Genomic DNA, 12,381 nt, shown 5'->3' with positions numbered 1-12,381 from the left:
TTGGAAAGTCTCAAATCGGAGCCTGAACTAATTTTATAAGTGGTACGATTTGGATCCCAAACACTTAAATAATATCAGCACAGGCTGTGGAGGGCAGGTAAACCTGCAGTGCAATCATAACTCAAAATTTCTGCATTCAATGAACCGGTTATAGTTTGATTTGCTTCTAACATCTTTCCTATAAAGCACAGTGATCTTTGCAATATGAGGGCTGAAGGAATAAAAGCGTTGTTAAAAGTAAATAATAAAGTCTTCCTTATATTTTGATGTCTCACACCTCGCTGCATTTTACCAAAATACAAAGGGTGGAGCATCACAGAATCCCTTCAAGGGCTTTTTTTTTATCCGGACCACAGTGGACCACAAAAGAACGCATCACTTTTTTATCGCATTCCACTGGCGCGATCCAACTGTTCCATGTGTTCCAGTGGAACGCTTGGATCACTCTCCGGAGGTAGGTTGAGGTTGGTTCAGGCTGGTTGAACCAGCCCGAACCGCTATCATCGTGATCCATGCTTTCCACGGATACAAAAAAGGCCTTCAGTTAACTTGTTTTCATGAACACCATCTCGATCTTCATTTGATGAGAAAACTCAAAGTTGGTTTCACAGCAAATCAAAGAGAGAATTACGAGACATGTGCAAATGACCTTCTGGCTAAAGCAGTATTGTAGAAACTGTGGCCTATAGGAACGGAAGGTCAGACATTAACTGCATGCCTAGAAATGTGAAAACTGAGTCAAAACCATATTGCTTCAAGGAAAGTCTGATCCGCAACGCACAATGAAATACTTTCAAAGACAACCATTGTAGGCATCACAATGATATCCAAGAGGCTAATAAAAACCCCTATGTATTGGAAAATTAAAATTCAGAGGTAAGTATTCACTGATACGCAAATCAAGAGACTTAACTGTACAGTAAATTCGATAAATTTAAAATACCTATCTGGGACTCAGAGGAGGTGCAAGACAGCAAGGCAAGTAAGAAGTACGACATACAATGCGATCTAACAATGTCATGATAGCTGACTACAACAGCACCAGGTAAGAAAACACTTTTCTCCCTACGTCTTAAGCGCTGAAAAACCATCTAGTTCCAACGCACAATGAAATACTCTCAAAGACAACCATTGTAGGTATCACAATAATATCCAAGAGGCTAATAAAAACCCAATGTATTGGAAAATTAAAATTCAGAGGTAAGTATTCACTGATACGCAAATCAAGAGACTTAACTGCACAGTAAATTCGATAAATTTAAAATACCTATCTGGGACTCAGAGGAGGTGCAAGACAGCAAGGCAAGTAAGAAGTACGACATACAATGCGATCTAACAATGTCATGATAGCTGACTACAACAGCACCATAGAGGTAAGAAAACACTATTCTCCCTACGTCTTGAGCGTTGAAAAACCATTAGAGTTCCGAATCAAGCATTAGTTTGAGGAAGTCAAGCTTCGGATATTATCAACTTTAGGGCATTTAGAGAAATCTCAGCATTTGAAAAAACCTGAGGCAGTAAATTCAAACGAATCACTGGGGCAAATGTGAAAAATAAACTGAGTGTATGAATTGTGACAGTAAGAGCGGCATTCACTGCGGCGCAGAGTACAACTTGTGAAATGAATGATTAACGTACCCCCCTTCAGGCGTCTAAAATGACAATTACTTATAGATGGGTTGGATGAAGTACCAAAACGATAAAATATGGAGGAAAATAAAATCCTGAGAAAACTTGCAGCAGTTTGGTCCATTTATTGTGGATATTTAAGACAGGGGAGGATAATAGAAAGTCTAGATATTTCTGGACACAGGTGACAGACAGACAGGGGGAGGGTGACAATATGTGACCATGAGTTGAGGAGAATAAGGAAAGAAAATACGATAGATTCACCTGATATTGATATTGAAGAGTAAAATGAAAAAGCACAGCAAAGCAACACTCAAAAAACTGGTGAAATAACTAAAAACCGACTAAATTTCGAAGCAGACGGAACGGGGTATAACTGGTATAACGCGGCTCCATGACACGTACGAACACTGAGACATGCCTCACAGGCTCACATGACCCGAGACGCAAATTGCTCGAAATCGATAAAACATACAGCAGAATTGAAAAAATCAGCAAAATGGAAGCAAGCGAATACGAAAACACTAAATAATCAGCGCCAAGCTTTCTAAAGGATTAGTTTCGAAGGCAGATTAGATCTCACTTATGGAGAGGGCGACCTGCTAAGGCTCAAATTTTGAGAAGCGAATAACACTTGAAGTAATCAGGCTACTTACACCAAAAATGGCTCAAACTGTTCGGTTCAACCGACACAAACGGTAAAACAACACTCCCGCACCTATTAGGGTCTACTTTTACTAAAAATGAGCACTGAAAAACCACGAAAACCACGTGCAAGCAATGTCCACCACCACGGCAAACAATATGGCGCTTGCAATGTTTTGGCATGGGAACTGTCGTTCGCCACAGTTCATTGCGGCATTGCGCACCACTCAAGTCAAGATCCTGTCGAAAGAAATTTGACTTCGGGAATGTTCTTTAGAAATTCAACCCTTCCCTTCGTTTGATTGAATGTGCGACTTTCCATCACCCAGAGATCTTATCATCATAATCTTTAATTTTTAGCAACGTGAATTTCGGTTAATATTATTTTTGGAAATTTCTTTGGTCAGTGTATTGTTTACTTGACCTAATTTCTTTTCATTCATGCAGGCGCCTCTGGCCACATGTCTCACGGCCTCGAGCCGACCGCACCACCTGAAAACTCACGTTGGCAGAGAATTTCGGCAGATTTTTGAGAAATTTTCTGGCCGTAAAACTACGGCTGGGAGGAAAATCATTTGCTTCAACGAAAAGTTTTTTGCGGGGATCTTCATGGTGTTCCACCAAAAAACTCTCAGGGGAAGAGGGTGGGAGAGGAAAGGGCTTTCAAACTCTAAAGTACCTAATATTCTAATAAAAGTTTTTAGTATAGTTTCCTAAGTTATTTTATCCTTTAAATGATTTGAAGTTATTAAAATTATTTATTTATTTAAATTGGTTGAAATCCTCCAGAGATCGGAATCGGTATGGCTACAATAGCGGGGCGAAAAGTATTTAACAGATTTTACCTCTGATAGAACTGAGGAAAAATGTGAGGGGATCGAAAGTTTACAAACCAGCCTTTGCTACTAATTTGTAAACTAAATTTTAGCGTCTTATCCTAAAACATAGGCATAGAATGATAAGGCTCAGCCTTATTATTCTGTGACATAGGCCCTTCATCCTGGTCACAGTCACACGCGCGTATGATGTTTTTCTCGATTCCAACTTACCGGGTGATCAGATTCTATCCGTTTTATAGCATAAATTTATTTCCTGACATTCTGCTCCTAAAGCCAACTACAAGAGGATATAAATAGTTAAAGGGCAGAGTAGTGACTAATGCGTGTCTCAGATCGATTCCAAATCAGCCCCTCGCTTATGGGCAGTTGACTGTTTAAAAGTTCCTTCAAAACGCCTGCAGGCAATTTTCCATGCACCGAAGCCAGTGTAGCCCACCCGTACCAGTCACGGAGTTAATGAACGCTGCAGGCAATGAACGTTGAACGCAATTCGTGGTTTTTCTTCTCTACTTTTTCTTCGTACCCTATTTCTGCCGATAGCTAAGGAATGAATATGGTGAAGTAGTAACCTAATTCATATTTAATGACGTTTAAAAAAATAAAATGAAAAATTATTACTAACTCTTAATGCCGTCGAGTCGAGATAACGACTGAGGTTCATTCGATTTCATACTGTAAAAGCAAGTGATTTTGTATTCAAGTCATATTCAACCCTTGTTCCTGACCTGATAAGATTTTGGTGTAGAGTGTGTTTAGGTACAGATGCATGATAATGGACACAGTGTATTCAAGTATTCTGACCATGAAATCGATTAAGACCTTTCCAAATTCCCGCTCGTATAATATTTTCAAGAGAAATATGACCGCCATCTTGCATATTTTTAGAGGAAAATTCTCTTGAAATTGGCTCTGTCAGTTTTCCTCCGAGAAAATAATGTGGGGCTACATATTTTCGGCGTGCCATCATGCCCCCTCCCCCCTATCATCGACCAGAGTCCCTATCTTGCAACTACAGACCAGGGTCGGACTGGCTCGCATCTGAGGGCGTAAACCCTTGGCTGGTTAAAGGGGCGTAATGTGATATTTCCTGGTATAGGGCATTCCCTACGTGGAGAGGGGTTCAGAAAATTTTGGCAAATCAGCACAAGTTTACGCTATTTTCAGGTTCAAAGTTTATTGATCGCACGGAGTAAAAAATGCAAAATTGAACGTGAAGCACTGCATTGAGAGCTCACGCTTCGCATCATCGCGCCTTCAATTTTTCAGATGCAGTACGGACGTCCATCAAGTACGAATAGTTTTATCTCTGCGCCGTCGTAAACACGCATCCTTTCCCTTCCTCTTTTTCCATGTTCGGTATGTTTCCGTTTGTCTCATTCGTAATGGTGCTTCAAACACTACGTGAGTAATACAGCCGAAGGTAGGAGAGATGTCTTCAGGCCTTTTTTTAACTTTTCTCCCGAATCAGAGCGACGCTTCATTGACAGCATGAAAGAGCATCGAGAGCTCACGGCTCGCGTCATCGCGCCTTCAATTTTTCAGATGCAGCACGGACGTCCATCAAGCACGAATAGTTGTATCTCTGCGCCATCGATAACGCGCATCCTTTACCTCGCTTTATTTCCATATTGTGTTTGTTTACGTTTGTCTTATTTGTAATGTTGCTTCAAACTAGAGCAGAGCATTGTGAGTTCACGACTCACGGCATCGCGTCTTACATTTTTCATATGCAATATGGACATCCATCTTGCGCGAATAGTTGTATCGCGTTTACATTTTAGATGTGTCTTATTTTTGAATTTCGAGATAAATTAGGGATGAGTTTGCATGCTATGGTACTTATGTCCAAATCAATAGTCATTTGAAAAGGAGGAATTATGTTAAAAGGTCTCTTAAGAGGTCTATAAAGGATACGTATGTCTAAAAATCGAACCGACCATCGCTTCTAAGGGAGTTACACATAGCGAATGAAGGAGGAGGATGATAAAGCTCCTGTATGTCAAGAAGAAGGTGATAATTTCACAGAAAATTGTTTACACTTCAGAAAGTAGTTCTTGGACCTCTGTTCACCACTATCATGCGTTAAAGCACCTTTCTTTACTCCTAAATCTCTCTCCTTTCATTTAAGATATTTTTCTCACATATTCTCGGTCGTAATTTTTTTTCTTTTTATTTTGCTATCTGTAAGAGGGGCGCGTTTTCGGCGCGCAAGGGGGGCGTATCTGCCAATGGCAGATTGGCCTTATGGCCGGTCCGAGCCTGCTATAGACCATGTGGTTCTGTTGATTAACTGCCTCTCCCATGATCAATATGATGGCAAATATCACGAGAAAATCATGGCAAACATTACTTTCCTGCATCCGCTGAAAACTGAACTTTCTCGTTTTTTTCGTTCATTTCATCATTTGCTTGAAACAAGAACAGGCTCGGAATGACCCCGGGGTGTAAGGAGTGATTGCCTTCTTAATTGACCAAAATAGGCCAAGGAGGGTAAAATTTGGTGGGCCCCTTTCGACCCTTTGCACAGAAATCTCGCAGAGCCTTTTAGGGTCTCTCGTGAATTTTTCTGACGCGATTCCACAAAAGGACGCCAGAGTAGACTTTTGAGAGTCCTTGTGCCTCTCCTAAATCAGAAATCACATTCTGTCTTTCCCCGGCCAAAGCATCGCAAGCGCCATTTGCGCTTAGGCAATATGTTGCAAAACTTCTTAGATTTGTTTAATTTTTACGAAAAAACTATGTATTCAAAATAATCACCTGCTTTTACATGATATTTCTTTCATAATCAAAATTAATTCTTCAAATTTTCATAACAGCATATGCAAAATTTTGAGGGGAAATGAAAGCAATCTTGAGATATTCGGCAACATGGAGTGGCGCCTGTAATTTTTTGACCAGAAGGTGACAATATTTAAGTTCGGTGCTTCAAAATCTCCGCCTCTTTTTTTATTTTCAACGAAAAGAAAATACCATTTTTAATGTTTAAATAGATGAAAAAACAAATCAAGCAGGTACGCAGCTTCTGAGGAAATAAATTGTATGTGTCGACTGGTTTTTGGAATGAAAAAAAAAACTCAGAAAGTCCACAACATCGCAAACCGAGAGTTGACTTCCTTTACAAGAATCTAGAAAAATAATTTTCCCATGCCAATTTTTAAATTTATTTTAAAAACCTGCTCACTTGTCACGAAACTAATTCGAGACGGGCTTCGACAAGTTATATTTAACATCTCTTACCTTTGGTAGTTGAAATGTTAGCCCCACGGCGCTTGTGCTTTTTTTTTTTTTTTAAATTTAGAATCATCACTGATCACTTTATTGGTTTTTTTTTTGGCGTACCTACCGGTGGGTCCATTTCCACAGCCCCCCACATTCGAATCTTAAACCAAAAATTATATCATAATTTTGTGCTAATTTTGTGCTATTTTGTGCCGCAAATTAAAAATTTTGTGCTGCAAAATTAAGGAGGGAAACGCTCCTCAAAATTGGGGGGGCTGTAGAAACGGTAGCCCCCCACTTTCGAATTTTCGAAAAAAAAGAATGCCATAATTTTGTGCTAATTTTGTGCTATTTTGTGCCGCAAGAAAAAAATTTTGTGCCGCAAAATTAAGGGGGGTAGCAGCATTCCAAATTGGGGGGGCTGTAGAAATGTTTGCCCCCTGTTTCGATTTCTCGGAAAAGGAGTATGCCATAATTTTGTACTAATTTTGTGCTATTTTGTGCCGTAGCAAGACTTTCAATTTTTTCAAATTTAAGGGGGAAAAATTGGTATTTCAAAATTGGGGGGGCTGTGGAAATGTTTGCCCCCCTCTTCGATTTCTTGAAAGTGGAGTATGCCATGCTTCTGCTTTAATTTTGTGCTATTTTGTGCCGTAGAGATATTATTCATTTTTGTAAATTTAGGGGGGTAAACGGGCACATCAAATTTTGGGGGGGCTGTGGAAATGTTTGCTCCCCTTTTTGATTTCTTGAAAAAAAAGTATGCCGTAATACTCTCATAATTTTGTGCTATTTTGTGCCGCAAAAAGAAAATTTTGTGCTCCAAAATTAGGGGTCCTAAATACCACCCCAAATTTAAGGGGGAGGTCGCAGGTGCGGCAGCCCCCCACTTTCGAATTTCGAGAAAAAAAGCACGTCATAATTTTGTGCTAATTTTGTGCTATTTTGTGCCGCAAAAAGAAAATTTTGTGCTCCAAAATTAAGGGGGTTAAATACCATTTCAAATTGGGGGGGCTGTAGAAACGATAGCCCCCCACTTTCGAATTTCGAGAAAAAAAGTACGTCATAATTTTGTGCTAATTTTGTGCTATTTTGTGCCGCAAAAAGAAAATTTTGTGCTCCAAATTTAGGGGGATTAAATACCACTTGAAATGGGAGGGGCGGGGACTGTAAGACAAGTTAGCGCTCCGGCGGAACCCGAATCTTCCGCTCCGGAGTCGCAGGCTCGCAGGTAGCCGGAACCTTTGGCAGCGCAGCGTGGTCACATCTCTCTCCGCTTTGACTTCTGCTCATGGAAACGGACGGAAAGGGCCAAGCACCGTGGCAACTCAAGAAAGATCCGGGCGGGAGATCCGGCGCGGCGCTCTTTGCACGGGATATTTAACCAGAGAGATTTATCCTATAATCATTAACCCTAGTCTGCCTGAGCCTCTGAACCAACGAGAAAGCCTGAGCGGGGTCAGCTAAAATCAAATAGTTAGCTATGTTTTTTTCACGTGTTTAGTTGATATCAGTGCACTAACCTTACAGGCCTTAACCATGAAGCATTTCTAAGTTTTAAAAAACACGGCGCAGGGTATGCAACCATTTTATCATACACATGTTGTCATGTTGTTCTCAGCATGAGAAAAAAAAAATCATAGGGCTACTAAATAATGAAAACGAAAAAAATCGGAAAAATTTTGATTGTTTTATAAGTCTCTGAAAAAAATTAAAAAGAGAAAAATGAATACACCTTCAAAGTTAGCTTTTGTGATGCTGAATAGTAAAATATATGTTATAAGGATATCTGACCCCGCTCAGGCTTTCTAGGGGTACTCGTGAATTTTTTGATCTCTCATGCACATTTTTTTTTTTTTCCCCCCTTCAAAATCGTGTTCCTAGATGTTTTTGTAGAGCTATTTGTGAAGGACAAAAAATTTCGTGCATACCACGAGAAATGGCAAAGAGTTGAAACTCCCGTGGGGTCAATCTGACCCCACTCAGGCAGACTAGGGTTAAGGATCCTTTTTGGAGGGTTATATACAGTTTGGTGTCAGCGAGTTCCAAATCGAATGTTGCTCTACTGTTTTTATTTTGCACGCTACCGATTATTATTTACTGAATCGAACAGTTTTGAGAAATAAATGATTGGCTTTCATTTCAGAAGCAACAACAATTTTGACACGTATCCAGCGAAACATATCATGAAAGGACCATTTTTAAGGAATGTTTCAGAAAATGTGTTATCGTTGATTTCAAGACCTCCGAAATCTAGTGTACATTACCTCACTGGAATGCGCCCTGTGCTCTTTTCCAACTTTTAATAACAAAATTCAATTTTTCCACCATTTTTCGTTTGGTGCCGATGTTTGGTTTCAAATAAAGTGCCCACACAAATACTCTCTAAATCTTGGTGTGGTATTCATGATTCTGAGGAAAACTACTGCACATTGGGCCTCTAGACAAGGTATGAATGACTAAATCTTTAACGTCGATCAATGGTAAACCCCCCTTCTTACGAGAAAATATGTATATATTCCAGGAAATGCTGATGAGATGAAGAAATAGGGATAGTATTATCGGACACAGCGGAAAAAACTCATGAATAACAACCATCGTATGTTAAGCTTTGTTTTCGGACGCAGACCTATGCAATTATTTGAGATTTTTATACCGTCATTTACCCTCCATAAAAGCACTTTCCCATGTTTCACCGCTAAAACGAGAGGTGAATTTATTGTTTTTGAAGTGTCTGATGGGACTCTTCCCTCTCAATTTTTTCGGCTTATTCCGAATACGGTTTCAGATTTTTTTCTAGAAATTACCGATTTTCCGGAAAATTGCATTTTCTAAAAAAAAAAAAGTGTTCTTCGATGTAAAATCCCATATAAAAAAGACGGCTCAGTTGGCATGGGTTAATATTATTCAATTTGTCTGAAACTTGGCAGAGTCTTTTTGTTCAAATGAATTGATTTCAGGGAGTTAGACCAAAAAAATTCTCAAAAGAAATTTTTTCATGTGTGATTGGGCCACTATAGCCATCGATATGATAAATCCGGTCCCTTGAGTCACGTCACTCCGCTTGATTGCGATCAATGTATTCTGTTCTATTTCGGAGCGACCCTAGCAACCTGAAAATTTTTGCATCGTCTTGCAACACCCTATATACCCCTACTGGTCGATCACGGAACTAGAAATGCTATTGCTTTTGTTCTTCATGATGGGCCATTTTTAATTACTGGCCGCTATGCAGTCCAACCCCCAAAGGGCCCGCTTCGCAGGCCTTTGTTGCTCAATTTAAGTATACCGGGGGCGCGCTACGATGTTTGGAAAATCGAATGAGTAAATACCATAATCTCGTAATTGGCAACACAGCAATCCTCTAGACCGCAACTCGGCACGCTCGACATCGCTGCCCCATTGTCTCGCGCTTACCTGAATCTGACCCTCGAAATTTCAACCGAGGATTAGACAGCTCGCGAGTGCAACTTTTTTATTTTTTCAAAAAAAGTTTTTTTAGTCTATATTTTCAAATTCGCGGTAAAATTTCGAGCAAATCGGTGGTCAAACCAAAGAAAATACGTGATTCTGCGGCATAGCAAGATCAATAGGATCGCATTTAGCAAACAGGAACCTGCGCAATCACAGTGTTGTTAAAATATTGCTTTTTCACAATTATCTAAAAAAAAATCTCCCAAAGTAGGAAATAGTTCTTGCTTCCCACTAAATAATTTTTGTTAATTTTGAAGGGAAGTTATTCTGTAAATTTTCATACAGTACATATATTTCGTATTTTTAAAAGAAAAAAAAGTAGTCGCACGATTTTGAAAACACTGTAATCACGCTGGTTTCTTTTTGCTAAATGCGGTCCAATATTTCTTCTGCTGAATTTGCAACTTGCGGACCGACATCTCCGTTGTATATATACAAATCATAAAAAAAATTAGTTCATTGTAATCTGCTTTTTCCGCAGAATGTAAGTTTACTAAGAGAGTTAAAGTCGAAGCAAATCTTAAAAATGTCATCAAATTTCTTTGGAGCTCCAATAGGCCACAGGGAAGGCCAACGGATTGAGATCCATTGATGCCGAGCGGTCTATTGTTATGTTTAAAGGAGACCGGCATCGGCCGAGATGTGGTTGCGCTGGTGGCAACGTGTGCTGGAAAAACCTCAGGTCCAGACATCATCGTATCGCGCCCTCAGTATAGAGTGGGATTATCCAGGGATTCTCTTCCATTAGTAGCCGCGAAAACCATGAGAATCACCCCGGTTGATCATCCAAACGAACTAAGACTAAAAAAACCAAAATTCAATATCTCTAATTTGGTCGATTTTCCGCCAAATTTGAAATTCCCGTCATTTTTCATGGTAGGGAACTTCAAATTTTGCTTATTGCCCCTACCCTTGCCCAGCTCACCAGTCAACCCAAATATTAGAACCCTGGGTCATATTGCCAAACTCCGCATGGAGCGGGCTCATCTAGGTACTATCGCCTGTCGGTAGCCGGAAAGTAATGGAAATCAACCAAGTGAAACGCTCAAACGAACTGTGACAAAAAATTAAAATTTACATTGGTTAAATGGGGGAATTCGCGACTACCTATTCCTTCATTTTATTGGTCTGTTCAATGCTTTCATAGGGCGGCAAAATTCAAACAAGCCAATCAGATTAAAATATTCCAAACTGATACATCAAACGATGTCATATTTCTACGTTGAAAATGGCAATTTGTGTAAATTCTAGTGCTTTTTGGGGGATATTTGAGCAAATCTGGCGATTTAGGGATTTTTAGCGAAATCTAGGGATTTTTTTCTTCCCGACTAGGGATTTTTTCGGGTCAATAATATAATATCTTACTCTCGATCAATTATATATCTTATAGATTCACGCGATGCCGATGCGCACGAAATATAAGTTTCGAAAACATCAAAAGCGCAATCGTATTCTGCGATAGTGAGAAGGATGCGCATTTGTGCAGGAAAGTGTTGCAAACAATTATTTAGGAAAGGGGAAATGATTTATCAAGGAACGAGGGTTTGTGACACGTAAAAGGCGAAAATGAAACATAAACTCCCCTTCTATAAAAAAACCCCAAAAAATTCCCCGAAATTTGTCGCCCGATGGCATAACACCATGCTCCCCCCCCCCCCCCCCCATAAATCAGGCTGTGTAAGCGGGCTCATTTAAACAAAATTACCTGTTGATATCCGCAAAAATCATGAAAATCAGCCCAGTAGAAAGCTAGAGCTAAGCGTTCCCACAAAAGAAAATTTCGGACACTTCAGCGCTTTTTAGAATAATTAATTAATTCGATTCAGTAAATAATAATCGGTAGCGTGCAAAATAAAAACAGTAGAGCAACATTCGATTTGGAACTCGCTGACACCAAACTGTATATAACCCTCCAAAAAGGATCCTTAATGATTATAGGATAAATCTCTCTGGTTAAATATCCCGTGCAAAGAGCGCCGCGCCGGATCTCCCGCCCGGATCTTTCTTGAGTTGCCACGGTGCTTGGCCCTTTCCGTCCGTTTCCATGAGCAGAAGTCAAAGCGGAGAGAGATGTGACCACGCTGCGCTGCCAAAGGTTCCGGCTACCTGCGAGCCTGCGACTCCGGAGCGGAAGATTCGGGTTCCGCCGGAGCGCTAACTTGTCTTACAGTCCCCGCCCCTCCCATTTCAAGTGGTATTTAATCCCCCTAAATTTGGAGCACAAAATTTTCTTTTTGCGGCACAAAATAGCACAAAATTAGCACAAAATTATGACGTACTTTTTTTCTCGAAATTCGAAAGTGGGGGGCTATCGTTTCTACAGCCCCCCCAATTTGAAATGGTATTTAACCCCCTTAATTTTGGAGCACAAAATTTTCTTTTTGCGGCAAAAAATAGCACAAAATTAGCACAAAATTATGACGTGCTTTTTTTCTCGAAATTCGAAAGTGGGGGGCTGCCGCACCTGCGACCTCCCCCTTAAATTTGGGGTGGTATTTAGGACCCCTAATTTTGGAGCACAAAATTTTCTTTTTGCGGCACAAAATAGCACAAAATTATGAGAGTATTACGG

The 12,381-nt window shown here is 40.1% G+C and overlaps 1 protein-coding gene across 2 annotated transcripts in view; it reads right to left on the bottom strand.

The window, feature by feature from the left end:
- spoon (A-kinase anchor protein spoonbill) overlaps positions 1-2,452 on the bottom strand; it is a 64,749-nt gene extending 62,297 nt beyond the window's left edge. The window contains exon 1 of one of the 2 annotated variants that reach the window (XM_019058729.2): positions 2,289-2,452. The gene's annotated coding sequence lies outside the window, so the exon portion shown is untranslated. Of the gene's footprint in view, positions 1-1,896; positions 2,049-2,288 lie in introns of those variants that run through there. The other variant, XM_019058732.2, reaches the window with a different exon arrangement.
- Between the last annotated feature and the right edge of the window lie 9,929 nt (positions 2,453-12,381).

Source organism: Bemisia tabaci, chromosome 5 (genome assembly GCF_918797505.1).
Source record: "Bemisia tabaci chromosome 5, PGI_BMITA_v3".
NCBI lineage: Eukaryota > Metazoa > Arthropoda > Insecta > Hemiptera > Aleyrodidae > Bemisia > Bemisia tabaci.
Note: the sequence above shows the minus strand (reverse complement) of the source record. Positions and strands in the feature narration are given on the sequence as shown.